The sequence below is a fragment of the Schistocerca serialis genome, chromosome 10, assembly GCF_023864345.2.
Source record: "Schistocerca serialis cubense isolate TAMUIC-IGC-003099 chromosome 10, iqSchSeri2.2, whole genome shotgun sequence".
Classification (NCBI taxonomy): domain Eukaryota; kingdom Metazoa; phylum Arthropoda; class Insecta; order Orthoptera; family Acrididae; genus Schistocerca; species Schistocerca serialis.
In genome coordinates, this window is record NC_064647.1 from 69867821 (window position 1) to 69887383 (window position 19563).

General features: G+C 42.7%; 1 protein-coding gene across 1 annotated transcript in view; it reads right to left on the reverse strand.

Moving 5' to 3' along the window:
• LOC126424840 (uncharacterized) overlaps positions 1–18931 on the reverse strand; it is a 102944-nt gene extending 84013 nt beyond the window's left edge. The window contains exon 1 of the mRNA XM_050087646.1: positions 18805–18931. The gene's annotated coding sequence lies outside the window, so the exon portion shown is untranslated. The remainder of the gene's footprint in view (positions 1–18804) is intronic.
• Positions 18932–19563: the final 632 nt, after the last annotated feature.

A 19563-nucleotide genomic window follows, 5' to 3' on the forward strand; every position in this document is an offset into this window, starting at 1 on the left:
TTGCGTTGCTAGAAGCACTTCGCTTCCGTTCGCGGCTGCCCACTTCTCTGAATTTCCTACTGCCGTGGAGGAACGTAATGCGTTAGGATAACACCATCCAGTCGTACACGAGAATCACCATAGTTTCACCATACTGGGGCTCTGACGCACTTTCGACTTCTGCAGCGACCCATAACGACGCCATTCGTTGGATTGGCGTTTCAGTTTTGGCTCGCACGATGTGGCCCATGTCTCATCCAGTGTTGCGATAAAGCCTCTCCTTCGCGCTCATAGCGTTCCAAGTGCGTCTGAGCAGCGTCGTAACGCATCCATTCCTGCATTTCCGTCAGTTCATGCGGAACACATCAAGATGCAATTTTTCGCATGCCCAGGCGTTCCTTCAGGATGCGAAGCACAGTCGTATGCGCTAATCCGGTTTCGTGGGTAAGCTCACGAATCGTATGGTGTCGATCAGTGTCCACTAACGCGGCAACAGCAGGCACTTCTTGTTCAGAGACGCTAGGTCGACCTGCCCGAGCACGTCTCCCACAGTCTGCCGACCTTCGTTGAAGGCTTTTACCCAGCGTGCCACTGTTCAGTACGCAATGCCGATTCCCCGCACGCCTCTTGAAGACCTTGATGACACTGTCGCGCTGTACGAACTCTGGCACATTCAATCTTGATCCAACTCCGTTGTTCCTGTTTCGAGAACAAAGTGACACTGTTACGTTAGACCGCTCGCACACAAGTGACTGTGTTTCCCTCGACTGTGCACACGCCGGCGACGTGGGACGGGCGAGTCCATTAGCTGGACGTAAGGTAGATATGTCAACAACGTGTGCTATCAGCGACAATGCTAGAATCCACTGCATGGTGTCTCCACAGAAGTGTTGCCATCATTTAAGTTCCATCCCTCGTAAAAGGATAAATTACCCTTCCATGTTGCACAGTGGTGATAAAGGGTCGATATAAACCAGTAAATCGCTTCACTGACAAAGAAGGAAAAGTAAAGGTTTCTTTATTTACGCTTTCTTTTCGTATTACTGTGGCATACAACACACTTTGGCCTGAAGCCCAGGCATGAATGTAAAATTGCAGAGTCTGTTCTCACAATGTTATCACATGTTATTCGCAACACAGATTTAGTTGCACTGGTAAATGGAATAAGGGGCCAGTTAAATAGAGTCGTACCCATCCAGTGAAGACCATAACTACATTTATTAGCAATATTTTTCTTTGCCTGACAGCTACTCACAGATACTGACACCCTTGTCACAGGACCTGCAGACTTTCAGATCAATTCCTAGTTTCTCGCAATGCTTCAGGTAAAGCTTTCTACATAGCTTGCTTGCTATTAACAGTCACTTCAGGGACTGAAAGTGTATGTAGTAGAGGTAACAGGTATAAATACGAGATGATACTGCCCTAAATTTATGTTTTACAGTAAAGTACGACCTATACAGGACGACTGAATGTAGAAGAAGAAATTTTAACTTGCATTTGTAGATGGACTGATCTTCTGCTGATGATTTTTTTGGATGACGGTTACACAACAACACGAGGGACTACACAAGTACAGGGACTAAGGTAAATAATCTGCAAACCTGGACTGCATGTGCATGAGTAGTTAAATTCGGAAGTGAGAAACTGAGTGAGTGACAAGTAAGGGAACAACATGTGTAGTGGATGGAATGGTTCAAATGGCTCTGAGCACTATGGGACTTAACAGCTATGGTCATCAGTCCCCTAGAACTTAGAACTACTTAAACCTAACTAACCTAAAGACATCACACAACACCCCGTCATCACGAGGCAGAGAAAATCCCTGACCCCGCCGGGAATCGAACCCGGGAACCCGGGCGTGGGAAGCGAGAACGCTACCGCACGACGTGTAGTGGATGGACAGTGACTCAGTTGCTAGTATGCAGGGCAGTGACTAGCAGCCAAGTATTTGGAATAACTGAGCTCGAGAACTGTAACTTGTGTAAAGTTACCCCATGACTGGTTTCATGTAAAAATAGTAGAGTCGGATTTGTCTTGTAACCTGTAAGTGTATTTACTACGCTAAGGAGGTTATTGGTTTACTTCTGTGTGGATACCTGGTGCAGTAATATAACAAACTTGTCAGAATAAGGGAAGGGGAGGATGTGCCGATACTTTTTGCTAAGTTTATGGTCAATCCGGAAAAACAGAAACAAGAAGACAGAGAAATTAGAAAAAACAAAAGGGAAGGAGAATTAACCTGATTCTTCAACTGTATGAGACAGAAACATCAAAGCTGAACAATTATTAGAGCATCTTCCTTCTAGTCTAATAGTCGGTTTGGTTCAGTATTAAATACGGTGGAGGTACAAGTGACAACTCTGAATGCTTCTGTCGCCTAGCTTATAGCAAAAGAGTAACAGAACTGTGAAGAATTTCGCAAATTGCGAACTCTGTCCAAAGTGTTCGAGTAGGAACCAGCATTATTGAAAAATGAGAGTCACTATCTCCAGCATGGTTTAGCATCATTAAAAAAGAAGGTAGTCACAGACAGACGTTCAGATGAGGGATGTAGAAAGGCTGAGAGAGAGAATGACATGTAGGTCGATAGGTTAAACTGTTGTTGAATTAACAGATTCAAAGTGATTCAAATGGCTCTGAACACTATGGGACTTAACTTCTCAAGTCATCAGTCCCCTAGAACTTAGAACTACTTAAACCTAACTAACCTAAGGACATCACACACATCCATGCCCGAGGCAGGATTCGAACCTGCGACTGTAGCTGTCGCGCTGTTCCAGACTGTAGCGCCTAGAACCGCTCGGCCGAATTAACAGAAATAGCAAAAAGGCAACAAAAAATACCAACTAGTTTTCACTATGCCCCACCGCAATATAAGGCACCAGACGGCAGTAGTGAATTTGTGGGCCTTGGAAAGAGTATACAACGGAATACACAAGTAACAAATGGTTCAAATGGCTCTAAGCACTATGAGACTTAACATCTGAGGTAATCAGTCCCCTAGACTTAGAACTACTTAAACCTAACTAACCTAAGGACATCACACACGTCCAAGCCAGACTGCTCGGCCACAACGGACGGCACAGAAGTAACATCTAGCAGTCTGGTGGTGGTGGTTAGTGTTTAACGTCCCGTCGACAACGAGGTCATTAGAGACGGAGCGCAAGCTCGGGTTAGGGAAGGATTGGGAAGGAAATCGGCCGTGCCCTTTCAAAGGAACCATCCCGGCATTTGCCTGAAACGATTTAGGGAAATCACGGAAAACCTAAATCAGGATGGCCGGAGACGGGATTGAACCGTCGTCCTTCCGAATGGGAGTCCAGTGTGCTCTAGCAGTCTCTTTAAGAGTATAGACCAGGGTGAGGTAAATCAAGGAGAATGTGGCAAATCGAAAGAAGTGTTAATGATTGGTACGGGTAAAGGAATGTACAAAAATTTCCCACATTTAATCCATAGGGGGAAACACATTCAGTATTTCCAAGATGGTTAGAGAAATATACGTTTCGTAGCCATCCACATGCACTTTAGTGGAGTTTACTGAATTTAGAAGTTTGAATAATACAGTCTGTTTGAAATGGATTTCAAAGTAGAAATTTGCTCGCCAGGTATGTAGAAGAAACTGCAGTTACAGTTGTTGGGCCCATAGTTTAAACCGATTCTTGGGGAGGATACTGGAATGTTGTGCAGCAGTGTGCTGCCCAATCAAGAATTCGTGACAATGATGTACCTGAAGCACATTTAATGGAAGTATTAATTAACAGTTTACCTGACGCATCTAGAGAGAAGCTTGTTGGGAGAACGTGGAAAAATAAACAAGCTTTATTAGAACTCTTGGATCAGCGAGATTTCCTAACATGTCCGACGAGAGTTGAGAGAATCAGTGTTGATTGGGCATTCGAGGAAGAAGATTATTTAGATCTCCTGAAAAAAGATGTCAAGCGAATAGTGTGCACTACAGAAAAACTGTACGCTATTCTTAAGCATTCATCTCTACATCTACATCTACATCTACATCTACATCTACATCTACATTTATACTCCGCAAGCCACCCAACGGTGTGTGGCGGAGGGCACTTTACGTGCCACGGTCATTACCTCCCCTTTTCTGTTCCAGTCGCGTATGGTTCGCGGGAAGAACGACTGTCTGAAAGCCTCTGTACGCACTCGAATCTCTCTAATTTTACATTCGTGATCTCCTCGGGAGGTATAAGTAGGGGGAAGCAATATATTCGATACCTCATCCAGAAACGCACCCTCCCGAAACCTGGCGAGCAAGCTACACCGCGATGCAGAGCGCTTCTCTTGCAGAGTCTGCCACTTGAAATTGCTAAACATCTCCGTAACGCTATCACGGTTACCAAATAACCCTGTGAAGAAACGCGCCGCTCTTCTTTGGATCTTCTCTATCTCCTCCGTCAACCCGATCTGGTACGGATCCCACACTGATGAGCAATACTCAAGTATAGGTCGAACGAGTGTTCTGTAAGACATCTCCTTTGTTGATGGACTACATTTTCTAAGGACTCTCCCAATGAATCTCAACCTGGTACCCGCCTTACCAACAATTAATTTTATATGATCATTCCACTTCAAATCGTTCCGCACGCATACTCCCAGATATTTTACAGAAGTAACTGCTACCAGTGTTTGTTCCGCTATCATATAATCATACAATAAAGGATCCTTCTTTCTATGTATTCACAATACATTACATTTGTCTATGTTAAGGGTCAGTTGCCACTCCCTACACCAAGTGCCTATCCGCTGCAGATCTTCCTGCATTTCGCTACAATTTTCTAATGCTGCAACTTCTCTGCATACTACAGCATCATCCGCGAAAAGCCGCATGGAACTTCCGACACTATCTACTAGGCCATTTATATATATTGTGAAAAGCAATGGTCCCATAACACTCCCCTGCGGCACGCCAGAGGTTACTTTAACGTCTGTAGACGTCACCCCATTGTTAACAACATACTGTGTTCTGTTTGCTAAAAACTCTTCAATCCAGCCACACAGCTGGTCTGGTATTCCGTAGGCTCTTACTTTGTTTATCAGACGACAGTGCGGAACTCTATCGAACGCCTTCCGGAAGTCAAGGAAAATAGCATCCACCTGGGACCCTGTATCTAATATTTTCTGGGTCTCATGAACAAATAAAGCGAGTTGGGTCTCACACGATCGCTGTTTCCGGAATCCATGTTGATTCCTACAGAGTAGATTCTGGGTTTCCAAAAACGACATGCGAGCAAAAAACATGTTCTAAAATTCTACAACAGATCGACGTCAGAGATATAGGTCTATAGTTTTGCGCATCTGCTCGACGACCCTTCTTGAAGACTGGGACTACCTGTGCTCTTTTCCAATCGTTTGGAACCTTCCGTTCCTCTAGAGACTTGCGGTACACGGCTGTTAGAAGGGGGGCAAGTTCTTTCGCGTACTCTGTGTAGAATTGAATTGGTATCCCGTCAGGTCCAGTGGACTTTCCTCTGTTGAGTGAATCCAGTTGCTTTTCTATTCCTTGGACACTTATTTCGATGTCAGCCATATTTTCGTTTGTGCGAGGATTTAGAGAAGGAACTGCAGTGCGGTCTTCCTCTGTGAAACAGCTTTGGAAAAAGGTGTTTAGTAGTTCCGCTTTACGCGTGTCATCCTCTGTTTCAATGCCATCATCATCCCGGAGGGTCTGGATATGCTGTTTCGAGCCACTCACTGATTGAACGTAAGACCAGAACTTCCTAGGATTTTCTGTCAAGTCGGTACATGAAATTTTACTTTCGAATACACTGAACGCTTCACGCATAGCCCTCCTTACGCTAACTTTGACATCGTTTAGCTTCTGTTTCTCTGAGAGGTTTTGGCTGCGTTTACACTTGGAGTGAAGCTCTCTTTGCTTTCGCAGTAGTTTCCTAACTTTGTTGTTGAACCACGGTGGGTTTTTCCCGTCCCTCACAGTTTTACTCGGCACGTACCTGTCTAAAACGCATTTTACGATTGCCTTGAACTTCTTCCATAAACACTCAACATTGTCAGTGTCGGAACAGAAATTTTCGTTTTTATCTGTTAGGTAGTCTGAAATCTGCCTTCTATTACTCTTGCTAAACAGATAAACCTTCCTCCCTTTTTTTATATTTCTATTAACTTCCAAATTCAGGGATGCTGCAACGGCCTTGTGATCACTGGTTCCCTGTTCTGCACTTACAGAGTCAAAAAGTTCGGGTCTGTTTGTTATCAGTAGGTCCAAGATGTTATCTCCACGAGTCGGTTCTCTGTTTAATTGCTCGAGGTAATTTTCGGATAGTGCACTCAGTATAATGTCACTCGATGCTCTGTCCCTACCACCCGCCCTAAAGATCTGAGTGTCCCAGTCTGTATCTGGTAAATTGAAATCTCCACCTAAGACTATAACATGCTGAGAAAATTTATGTGAAACGTAATCCAAATTTTCTCTCAGTTGTTCTGCCACTACTGCTGCTGAGTCGGGAGGTCAGTAAAAGGAGCCAACTACTAAGCTAGCTCGGTTGTTGAGTGTAACCTCCACCCATAATAATTCACAGGAACTATCCACTTCTACTTCACTACAGGATAAACTACTACTAACAGCGACAAACACGCCACCACCAGTTGCATCCAATCTATCCTTTCTAAGCACCGTCTGTGCCTTTGTAAAAATTTCGGCAGAATTTATCTCTGGCTTCAGCCTGCTTTCTGTACCGATAACGATTTCAGCTTCGGTGCTTTCTATCAGCGCTTGAAGTTCCGGTACTTTACCAACGCAGCTTCGACAGTTTACAATTACAATACCGATTGCTGCTTGTCCCCCGCATGTCCTGACTTTTCCCGGCACCCTTTGAGTCTGTTGCCCTTTCTGTACTTGCCCGAGGCCATCTAACCTAAAAAACCGCCCAGTCCACGGCACACAACCCCTGCTACCCTTGTAGCCGCTTGCTGCGTGTAGTGGACTCCTGACCTATCCAGCGGAACGCGAAACCCCACCACCCTATGGCGCAAGTCGAGGAATCTGCAGCCCACACGGTCGCAGAACCGTCTCAGCCTCTGATTCAGACCCTCCACTCGGCTCTGTACCAAAGGTCCGCAGTCAGTCCTGTCGACGATGCTGCAGATGGTGAGCTCTGCTTTCATCCTGCAAGCGAGACTGGCAGTCTTCACCAAATCAGATAGCCGCCGGAAGTCAGAGAGGATTTCCTCCGATCCATAGCGACACACATCATTGGTGCCGACATGAGCGACCACCTGCAGATGTTTCCTAAACAAAGCCCATCAGCTGAGTATTGTGTTATCAGTAAGTTACTGCAGGGACTTGATTGGAGCGTAACAGAGTGAAGTTTTCATGGGTATTATTTGGTTAACTTCCAGACCAGTTTTCGATTTAGTGTCACACTGAACAAAGAACATGCCTCACAACATCCATTAAAAAAGCCACATGATTAACACCAAATGGATGGAAACAACACATCCTACTACCTACAACGGTCGAACACACGTTTCAGATATGGACAAGAAGACTGAGATGTGATAGTGAGTTCCATTTCACACAACTGGAGGCCACGACGTTCGCATAACGGATTTACTTGAGACGTTGTACATTCTAAACAGTCCATTACGACAACCTAGGCCGGCCGCGGTTGTCTAGCGGTTCTAGGCGCTCTGTCCGGAGCCGCGCGACTGCTACGGTCGCAGGTTCGAATCCTGCCTCGGGCATGGATGTGTGTGATGTCCTTAGGTTAGAAAGGTTTATGTAATTCTAAGTTCTAGGGGACTGATGACCACAGATGTTAAGTCCCATAGTGCTCAGAGCCAACCACGACAACGTAATGTGCAAGTAGTAAGGCGCAGTACTAAGACGATTTCGAGAAAATCGCACGCGAAGCTTTACGCGTCGATGATGTACTGTTGCGTTGTGACCCTGACCACGAACTGCCGGCGGTCATCTTGTTAGCGTTCAAGCTCCGTACTCGGTAGATCGCCGGAACGAGACCCACTGCGCTTCCATTTCTTTAAATATGTATGTTTTTAAACGCCAGTCATTATTTCGCACATATTACATTTGAAAGGTAATACGAGGAGAATACACGTGTGTTTGCATGACCCTTTTTGAATTTCCAATGCTATTTCACTGTTTACTAATTTTTTCATTACAAGTTAAAAAACTTTATCCAGCGCCTTCAGACTTGTTCATATTTTATTGACAACGAACGAGAAATTGCTTCTCGTGAAGATGCTCTCAAATTATATTCTGTCGTACATCACCAATATTCGACACAAATATTTACAAAAATGTTGCGTTACTCGTGGTCTGTATCCAAATTGTCGGAAGAAAGAGAAATCTTTCAAAATGTCAGCTAGTATTGTTTTTTCCCAGAAACTCTGAAGAGTACTTATGAACGCGGGAAAACTGCATTTGTTCCACTTGTATTGTATGGAACTGGGGACCTAGAAACGAGGGAGAGGCTTCGTCCCCGCCGTAGCCATCAGTGGTTGACAACAGGCTACGGCAGTCCACCCACCTCACCGTACTGAATAAAGTTATTTACACTTTATTTATCGATGTTTGCTATCCAAGGCTGTCTCTCGTTCTTAAAACCTGTGTGTGCAGATCGAAACGTTCAGGTACAAAGCAATTATCAGTATCTTACCCGACTGCAGGTATAAAGGATTTCGGAAATCACAACAAGCATGCATTTTTAGGAAAACTTTATGCGTTTGGTCGTTTACTTGTCGATAATTATAAAAGTAACATTTGTTGTGATAACAAAAATTGGCGAACAACCATATAACACCGGAAGTTCAATACAAGTTCATATGAATGGTTCAAATGGCTCTAACCACTACGGGACTTAACATCTGAGGTCATCAGTCCCCTAGACTTAGACCTACTTAAACCTAACTAACCTAAGGACATCACACACATCCATGCCCGAGGCAGGATTCGAACCTGCGACCGTAACAGCAGCGCGGTTCTGAACTGAAGCGCCTAGAACCGCTTGTCCACAGCGGCCGGCACATATAGATTTTCACTATATTACCTTTCAGACGTAAAATGCTTAAAATAATATATTAGTGTTGGAGAAAATATTCCTAAATTAAAAAGAAAAAAGAAACATGAGCGGGAGTCGACCCAGCGATTCTCTAAAATCGTATTAGTGTCCCAGTCCGCAAATTCATTTATGACTGAGTGTTGCTATAATCACTTGGGATAGGAGTTTGGTTCACATTGATAGAATCGAGTGATCGACGTGGAGAGTTATAGAACTATGCACTCGTCGAGAGAATAGTGTGTTGCGTCATTGTTGTAAAAAAGCTGACTGGTTTTCGCTTTGCGGAACAGAAACCTATCTAGCGACGATTGGTATTTAGTTGGCACTAACGAATTTTAGGACATGATGATTGGTCGTACAATATTAAAATCGTTCACTCATCGACAAGATCTTACTTTAAAAGTCGATTAATAATCAGCTGGAATCTTTTACTTATCACCTTCAAGGCTTTTTCTGTGTGACGGGTGGCCTTTAAAGCAGGAAAAGATAGGTAGTTATTAGCCAACACTGGAAGCGACTTAATTTTGTTCTTATTATTTAAGTGTATGGCACAAAATGGTTGTGGCAAGCATTTATTTTTTTATTTTCAGAAGCAAAGGTGTGTTAAAATGAAATAAAATACCGACTCTTAATTTCAAAGAAAACTGATGATGATGTTTTGTTTGTGGAGCGCATAACTGCGCGGCCATCAGCGCGCGTACGAAGTCCCAAGTTTTTCACAGTCCTATGTAGCCATTGTCACGAATGATGAGGAAGACAACACAAACACCTAGTCCCCGGATAGAGAAAATCCCCAAGCTGACCGGGAATCGAACCCGGGATCCAGAGGCAGCAACGGTAGCCCCTAGACCACGAGCTGCGGATAAAGAGAAATGAAAATATCCCCACTACAAGAAGTAAACTAAAAGACCTTTTTTCTTCCTGCTGAAATAAAGGGAAGTATAAGAAATAAAATAATAAGATTCATTACAAGGGATAGTACTGGACATTACCAGACAGATATTTTCTTCGATGCTAATATTTGAGTTTGCGAAGTTCAAAGATTTAACACTTTAACATCATGTCAAGAGATACTGTCTGAAAATAATTACTACTGAAGTCCAGAAACTTTCAAAACAGTTCGCTTAGTTTAAAGGCAGGAGATGTGGATTATTTATTTGAAGTCTAAATAGATATGTAGCAAGGATATTAATGTTTTTACGTGAAAAAACAAAAACAATCTATGGCGAGGGAATATTATATCGCAGACTGAACAACCAGTTACATCTCTGGATACTAATTTGACGCCAGATGTATGAAACTTAGGCTTCCTTAACAAACCAGTATCGTAAGTAACAAGTTATTTACCATATAATTAATAATAACAAAGAACTGCAAGTATAAAATGTTTGCTAGCCTTGTGATGAGTTAAGTCGTTTTACGTCATTTTAAGGCAGAAAACGATGATGCAAATTGATCAACGGCGCACGTAGACGCATTTTGTCATCTTAATTATTTTTGAAGGTTCATTTATCAAAAAGATTGAGTATGATAAGGAAATTCGTTGAAATTCATTACATTTGCTAGATAACTGCAGATACCTACTGTGAGGTTTTCGTTGTGATAATAACGACAGTGTGGTGCACGCAAACTTGTTCATTATGTGCCGAGAATTCATTTTAATTAGTTATCACCATAAAGGTACATTACGTGCGTAAAATCACAAAAAGTACGTAGCGTATACATCGACGTGCAGGCTTTAACCGTAATATTAGGATCGATTCCAAACTTACGATTTTATGCCTACAAAGAAAGTTTGCAAGAACTGTTATATCTTAGTACTGTCGATCCAGATGCGTGCGCATATATGACTGCAACAGTTTAATAACTTAATAAGTAAAATCATCTTACGTTGGAACGCAGTAACTTTAGACGAGTTTAATAACTTAATAAGTAAAATCATCTTATTCTGGGACGCAGTAACCTTAGACGACTAGTCAGGGCATTTCCACACAGTAACAATTTCGTTGTGTGTAGGAATTAGTAGCACATTGGGGTCACAGGGTAGGTGGTGACTTATAGACTGCTTCTTAAATTATAAGTGGTATTTATTGTACGAAGCGTACACTGGTATAAATTTTGTATAATTTACTACTGCTTAAAGTTAACTGCTTCCCGAATTCCACTCTAGGTAAAACAATACAAGAAGTGGTTACCGACTAAGATCTGCTCCTAGCTACTGCACAGGAGGTGTTAGACCGCTGCAGTAGACCACAAGGAGTTACGTTGCCTGTCAAAATTGTCGCTTCTGCGTATTAACACATGGAGTAGCGACAATTTACCACACAAATATTACTACGTAACTGTTGTTCCGTCACAGTGGATCTACGACTGTATTTGAACATTACTCGAATTTTTCGACCCGTTTAGGCCACAGTCCAGGAAATCTCGGATTATGTTCGATCTTTTCATAATGCACTGTGGATTTTAGTAACAAAAATAACTGTGAAACACTGACTGGAATATCTTGCAAGGTGCAGCTCACGCGTAACAACGGCAACTAACAAATAAATAAAAAACTTCCATCATGATCTGCCCAATTCTCGAGCTTTCGCTCGTCCTGCCATCTAGTGAGATGTACTATCTCCAAGACAAGTCTTACGGCTGTGATTCATTCTCACGATACAAATTACTGTTACTTTATTACCATACATTTCGGTTGTTCGGCATTTAATTCTTGATTAACAGTCTCCATTGTTTCATCGGAATGTTGCAGTCTTGTGTTCAAACTGATTAAAAGCTGGTAATGTTTTTGTCTGTTATTCTATTATGTGACCAGGGATTTAACTGCTCACTTACAACCCATCATTACTGCCTCTCATAGACAAATAAAATATTTTACTGAGCTCAGTCAAGAAATACTTTCTAGAGCACAATAGTTTCTTCTTTGTTACCTTTACTTAAAAATCAACATAAATGTTTATCTATCCCTACAGATCGGTAGTGTATGAGAACTCGTATTGTAAATTTCTTCAAACACAACAGGAGTTTGTGCAGTGGTAGGATTTAATGCTATTTACTCCAGTGTTTCAAGAAATTGCCAAATTTTAAGCAGAGCCATAGCTTTTTCTTGTGGCTAGTACGTAGTTTCTTGCCTCTCTCTTGCACTCACTCTGCGCTAGTCAAATGTCACTTGATTGTTCGAACTAGCTCGATACTGCATCAAACGCTGAGGTGTCTCAAGAAATCTGGAGCCTGTTCGAGTGCAAGTATCGATTGCCCAGCCCTAAGTGGAACAGTATGTTACGTAAAGGAAATGCAGTAAGTAGTGACCACTAAATTATGACCACGAAGCAGTTATGAGGAGAGCACGTGGCTAAGAGGAAGCCAGTGGTTAAAATTAAACAATTATGAAGTAGCCACAGCATTAGATTCAGGGAACGGTTATTGCTTAATTCAAGAAGAGTTATGGGTAAATGCATGTAAAGTGTAGAGGCTAGAGAACTTTGTAACTTCTATGTGTATTTACAACAATATCTGGAACAAATGGCTGTTACGTACAGGAAGAGGTTCCAGTAAATTTGTGGACTGAGGATAGACAATATACACAGTCATTACTGTCGGCAGTAAACTTGAATGCAGGTTCTTTTGCTTGGTCTAGAGTGATTCGCAGAGAAAAAAGTTGTAATGATGGTGAACTTAATTTTTTTCTCTTTGTTTTTCAATCTTGCCAGTAAGGAGAGAAGTGAAGGCAAAAATAAAACAACGATATATCGCTGATGAGGAACTACTATGTTTGGGTAATATAGTAATTGGTTGCCGGGAGACCCCTCGCGGGGTGAACCGGGCTGCCGCTCCACAAGTTCTTTCGAGTGAAAGAAGATGAAATGATTATGAAAGACACACAACACCCAGTCATCTCGAGGCAGAAAAATTGCCTGACCCTGCCGGGAATTGAACCCGGGACCCCGCGCGCGGTAAGCGAGAGCGCTACCGCAAGACCACGAGCCGCTAATTTTCTGTAAGATGGTTCAATATAATAAGAAGGTGCTCTGTGTGGATCGAGAGACTGTTGTCTGTGCAAGACGTTGTGGGGCGGTGGGTGGAAAATTTCTATATATTGTTGTTGCCATTCTCAACACAGGCTCTCTAACTACAATGTGGGCAACCAGAAAGTGATTAACAAAAACGTGATGCCTGTAAATAAAGTTCACTGTGCCCACACAATGGAAAGCATATGAATTCTGTATATCGTGAGTAGGCTGCTTCCATATAACGTGACTGACGTTTACTAAAGAACAGTACGAGGAGGTAACCAATAAAAAAGCAGAATTATTTTTTGAAAGCTATATATTTTCAAATCGTTTACAAAACAACCTTATTGCCTTCAAAATACTCTCCATTACAACTGATACATTTCCCCCACGGGTGCTTCCACTGTTCGAAACATTTTTTGTTGTCATCTATAGAAATGGCTGAAAGCTCCTCCCTCGTTTTTTCTTGACTTCGTCAGTGTAGTGTAATCGGTGTCTTTCCGTGCCCATTTTTATGCGCGGAAATAGAAAAAAGTCGCACGGAGCCAGGTGAGGCGAGTAAGATGCGTGGGTCAGCGGAACCATATCACTTTCAGCCAAAACCTGAGACGGATGGCTGTGTGTATAGGTGCGTTGTCGTGATGGAAGAACCAGTCTCCTGTCTCTCACAAATCGGGTATTTTTTTAAGAACGCGGAGCTCCAAGATAACCCACTAATCTCTGACAGTTTATCAATTATCTGTCGACGATCTATGAGCACAAGCTCTCTAATTTTTTCAATGTTTTCGTCGATTCTGGAGTTGATGGACGTCCAGAATGAGGTTTGCATCAATCGACAAGGCGCCATTTTTAGATCGAGCAAACCACTCGTAAAGTTGAGTTTCTCCAATAGAGTTATCTTGTTAAGTTGTTCTCGACATTAAAACAGGTTCAGCAGCATTTTTACCGAGTAGAAAACAAAATTTCACAGCTGCGCGCTGTTCACTTAAACTTGTCGTCATAAAAAAGCTAGACAAGAACAAAACAGTGTTAACAAAAACAGTCACTGCAGATGAAAGGCACAAGCCCGGTGAACACAGGCGGAACTGAACTGGCATTGAGCTGCGCCACACGCGCCTCGCGGCACGAATGTGTACTACACAAGCTCCGCCCACGGCAATGTTATTCCCGTTTTTTGGGTACCCCCTCGTTTAAGCATATATCGGCCGTGAGAGTATAAGGTGCTGAAAAGCTTGATTGGTGTAGTACATGAGAGAATCACGGGACCAGAGAAAGAAGAGGGTCAAGCTAAAGTATGGGTGCCAGATTAGGTCAGTGTTCTAGGCTTCTAGGACAACTAAAGGTGAAAGAAGAGGGTCAAGCTAAAGTATGGGTGCCAGATTAGGTCAGTGTTCTAGGCTTCTAGGACAACTAAAGGTAAATGTCGTGTGACTAGGGCCTCCCGTCGGGTAGACCGTTCGCCAGGTGCAAGTCTTTCGAATTGACGCCACTTCGACGACTTGGGCGTTGATGGGGACGAAATGATGATTAGGACAACACAACACCCAGTCTCTGAGGGGAGAAAATCTCAGACCCACCCGGCGATCGAACCCGGGCCCTTAGGACTGACATTCCGTCGCGCTGACCACTCATTTATCTAGGACAACTGAGATAGGAACAGCTCCTGCGGTGAGCCAAGAGTATGTGATGTAGATGATAATGTTTTCTGATGATGCAGTGGGAATTATTTGAGTACAAATTGATGAGATGGGTAATTGAAGGGGAGGCAGAAGGCCATAAGAGTAAGTGAGTAACACGGAGGTTTATAGAAAGTACTTGGTATTAGTTGGCTGGTACCTGCATTTTATTATTGCAAGACCAGAGAAGCAACACATTCTTGTTTACCGTTCCATGCTTAATGCTCTTCTGGGGTTAGTTTCTGTCACACTCTTGCAGACATTATATCAAAAAAGGATAAAATATGCATTAGGTACAGGCCAGAGAGCCAAAATTAATCAGAGAAGGATAGCATTCTACCGCGGCAGTCCACAGGTTTTTTTTTTTTTTTTTTTTTTGGTGGATGTCATCTATTTTGACACTATTAGCAGCCCAAAAAAAGAATAAATCACCATTCAGCATGCACTGGAGGTGAAGAATCGATTTCTATGACATAAATCACTGCACTGGCAAAGAAGGAAGGCGCACTATCAGTTTTTTATAACTTTTTTGTGTTGCTGACCGAAGATAAAAATGAAAACGTACAAAAACAGAGGTTTTTTGCTATTCGACTAGCACTTAAAAGTTACCCTGGCCTGGAGAGGAGTCAAATGTGGAATAGCACACTGTTATCAAATGTTATTTGTAACATTACATCTAGCAGTTTCGTTAAATAATGAGGTATGGGTCCGCCCCCGCCCTGCCCCCTCCCCCCCACTTTGGAGGGGGGATGGGGGACAGAGAGTAATAGAACGGGTCGCTGGCTTTCATTGAAATCTTTGCATTTCGTATTACAACAGACATCCGAAGAACAAATATTACTAGCGTCAGATCCTCCTTCCATTAACCAAGTTAGGAAGCTGCCGCATCGGTAAATAAATGTGTGTCCAGGGCCTCCCGTCGGGTAGATCGTTCGCCAGGTGCAAGTCTTTCGATTTCACGTCACTTCGGCGACGTGCGCTTCGATGGGGATGAAATGATGATGATTAGGACAACACAACGCTCAGTCCCAGGGCAGAGAAAAATCTCCGAGCTAGCCGGGAATCGAAACGGGGACCTTAGTATTGACAGTCTGTGACGCTGACCACTTCTTTTTTTAATTTTTAGTCTCATTTTGTTCGTTTCCGTTCATTGCATTTGCTCGGGGCGGATGTCGCAAAACACCCGTTTTAGTTCGTTGTTGATCCATTAACTCAGTTGTTTTAGTACAGAGGGCAGCTAACCCTCTGACCGAACACGCTGAGCTACTGTGCCGGCTTACCTTCACTTAGTTTTTTATTACAGAGACCCTGAGGAAATCTGAGAATCAAACCAAACACGCAGAGGTTTAGTTGCTTACCAAGCATTTACCAATCACCAATGACAATAAACCACTGGACAATGTGACTACCACTTCTTTACAGCGCTGACTTCAATAGCAGATTGTTAATCATAGTCACTGTGACGGTCCACACGATTTCAGCCAAGCTTCCGAAACCAGTCGAAAGGTAGTACGTAGGCTGGAAGCTGAGTACTAGTGCATGTTCAGTGGAAGCAGTCAATTGGATTTAAAATAAAGTAATCCAAATTCTTCCATTGCCATAGATAAATGGAAGATTCGCAGTGGGGACAAGAGATCCCACGGTAGGGATTTACCGAGTGCCTTCTCCTTCGAAAGTATGCGATTCTAATAAGGAAAAAGATTCAAATTTAATCAATCTTGTGTGTCTTCCTCTATTCTTATCAGCAATGTTAGTTCTAAACCAAAGCGCGTAAACATCAAGTTGATAATCTGGCACTACAGTTTAGCAGCACCAGTTTGAATAACGAGGAAGATTGTAATGTGTTTATTTAGCCAACAATAGCTTGAAGAGTGTAAAACAAAGGAGACACCTGAAAAAAAAACATCCAAATCGTATGAATGAAACCCTCGAATTTTTACAGCGTAATTAGCAACAACTAAAACGAAATTTCAGATTCCTCAAAAACCAGGTATTAGCTTCTACGAAAGCGCTACGAGCATTCAAGATTTATCGTACTTAATTGCAATATGCAAATCAGCGCCCATTGTTTGTGAGAAATTACTTCTTCCCACAACCGTCGAAATACACGAAGAAAGGTTTGGCACGAGTCTGAAACCGATACCACTCTCAGATGATACCGTGATCGTCATAGTAATGCTATAACGTGACATGAAAAAGTAATTACTACCACATCTTCATGATAGCCGAAAATTCCCCCTGCGACTTTATGACTGTACTGATACCGGAAATCTTTCCCAGCTTCTTGTTTTTGTACGCTAGTGTTACGAACGCGAAATACACGAGGACGGTCTATTTTGTAAATCTCTGAAAGGGGGGACCGCAGGCGAAGATAATTTCTTTTCTGTAAATTACTTTTTGGCTGACAACAATCTGTGATGGACAAATTGTGTTGTTACACGTAACGATGGGATAGCAGCGTTTACTGGAACTGAAAAGGGGTTCAAGGAAGAGTGCGCCATTTCTACTTCTGTAAAATTCACACATTTCACGGTGCACAAGGATGCATTGTCTTATAAAGTAGTACGAACGGAATTAATGAAGTGCTCAACGATGCAGTCAGTGTTGCAAATTTTGTGAAAGCTCGAGCTTTAAACAGTAGGCCATTTTCCGTCTCTGTGAGGAGATGGGTTCTAATCATGATCGCTTCTATCGCACGCGGAAGTACGTTGGTTGTCTCGTGATATAATTCTCCGTCGCGTTGTGGACCTGAAGGATGATGTTCGTCTTTTCCTGTTGAACAGCTGAACCGACGTTTGTGAGAAACTGAACGATCTTGACGTATCAAATCAAGATCGAAATACTAATATATTTCCAAGAGAAGACTTAGACGTTTGAAAACACAGATGGAGAATAACAACTGCGAGATATTTTCTCTGAATTCGTGAAGAGGAAAGGACTTGCATCTAGAGAAAATTAGTAGAATTGGCGTAGTATCTCAAACCTTCGTCAGCAATTCAAGGACAGATTTCCAGAACCTTCATTTGAGTACGACTGGATCTACAACCCGTCAGATCCTATCATACTACACCATTAACCACACTTAAAACAATAGAACATGAGGAGTTAACAGAACTCTCAAGTAATAAAACATTTGGAAATAAATTTATAGCAAAGTTTCTTACAAACTTCTAAATGCAGATTCGGAATGATGAAGGACAGTGGACACGTTATTACTCTTCGCATGAGCTTACATGTGTGAGTCAACATTTCTCGCAATGGTATTAAGACGAAATACGGGCATCGAATGCGCCTGAAAGGGGATCTGAGAGTTTCTGTTTCAGAGATACACCAAAACTGGTTCTGCTTTCTTCACAAATTCACGTATACACATCACAGTAAACGTGCAAATTAAAGAAACAGCCCGAATTTTCATCGAGTGCATTTTTGCTCTTATTTCCTTTTTGGATGATCAGTTTGAATACAAGAGTGTTTCAATTGGCATTTAAATGTTGACTGTTCTATCGTCAATTGTACGTCGTAATATTTCACATAATAAAACGTTTTAAATACATTAGAAGCAATGCAGACGGAAAAAGCTAAGCATTAACTAACAAATTTGTGAAAAAAAAAATGCAGTGAAATGAAGACTTTGTTCAGATCTAATAACACACAGAGTCGTGATTATAAACTAGAAGTAACCGTTAAGTTTCATCCCCTTTGAATAGCCCTAAATGTGATAATTAAAAAACAATGTTTGATGTGTTTGAAGGGCAGTCTGTAATTTTTATTATTATTGTTGTAACTGTTAGTTGCAAAAATTAGAGCGAAGTAAGTGGACTACTTTTGTGCCAAGGACGAGAAGTGCTGAGGAGGATAGAGAAGTAGGAGGGAGAGGGCAAAATAATTTGCGTTTCAGAAGAAAAGCACGACGGAAAAAGTTTGAGAACTCCCGGTTCAGCAGGCTAGTCTCAGAATATTGAAATCTGTACTGCCCTTAGCGAGTAGTCTACAGTTATATGCAGGTATAGTTATATGCAGGCATAGAATCACGTAGAAAGGCGTGAAAAATCGTAATCCACCCAGCGAACTTACGTTTGGAGATATCGGCTCTTGCCGCGTGACACTAACTGCGAACTCGCACAACGGCCGCCCCGCCCGAGTCTTCGTCAGCGGCACTCCGCGCATGCGCGGTGCGGTTTTCCTCTTCGATGCTGATTCCTGCTACTGCGCGGCGCGAGGCAACAGCAGCGGCGTGCGTTTTTCCGCGGTGACGCGGCGGATCGCGGAATAGGCGTTCCCATCTGGAAGCGGCGGAAGTCAATGACGGACCGCCGCTGAGGTACGCGCCGTGCATTTGATTAACTGTACCGTGAATCTACAAGAAGAAAGACGAAGTTGGGCCAAGACACAGCAATTCTTCACTTTCTTTACGACGTACTCTTTCGCACATTTCATTATTCGTGTTTCCTTATTTCACCATAAACAGATTTGATGATTAACGTTCATGATTCTTCACTATCTCATTTAGAAAACCAATCGCCCCAGTGTTGAGTGGTACTTAAGATAGGTAAATAAAGTAGTGAAATCAATGTGAAGTGAAGTAGAAATTAGAAAATAAATGAAAAACTTAGTTTAGTTTAGAAGAATTACACACTGGCAAACAGCGGACAGAGCAACAGTGGCAACGTCCGGCGCTTGCAAGTCAGCACGTTCAAGAGAAGCCATCGCCCTCCCCACATAAGCGGACACTGTCGAGTCAGCTGTCAGGGCATCGCCAGACCGGCTCACGTATTTCTCAATTGTCACGTGTGATCACAGGCCCTCGCCTACATTCCAACAGCCAATGACCGA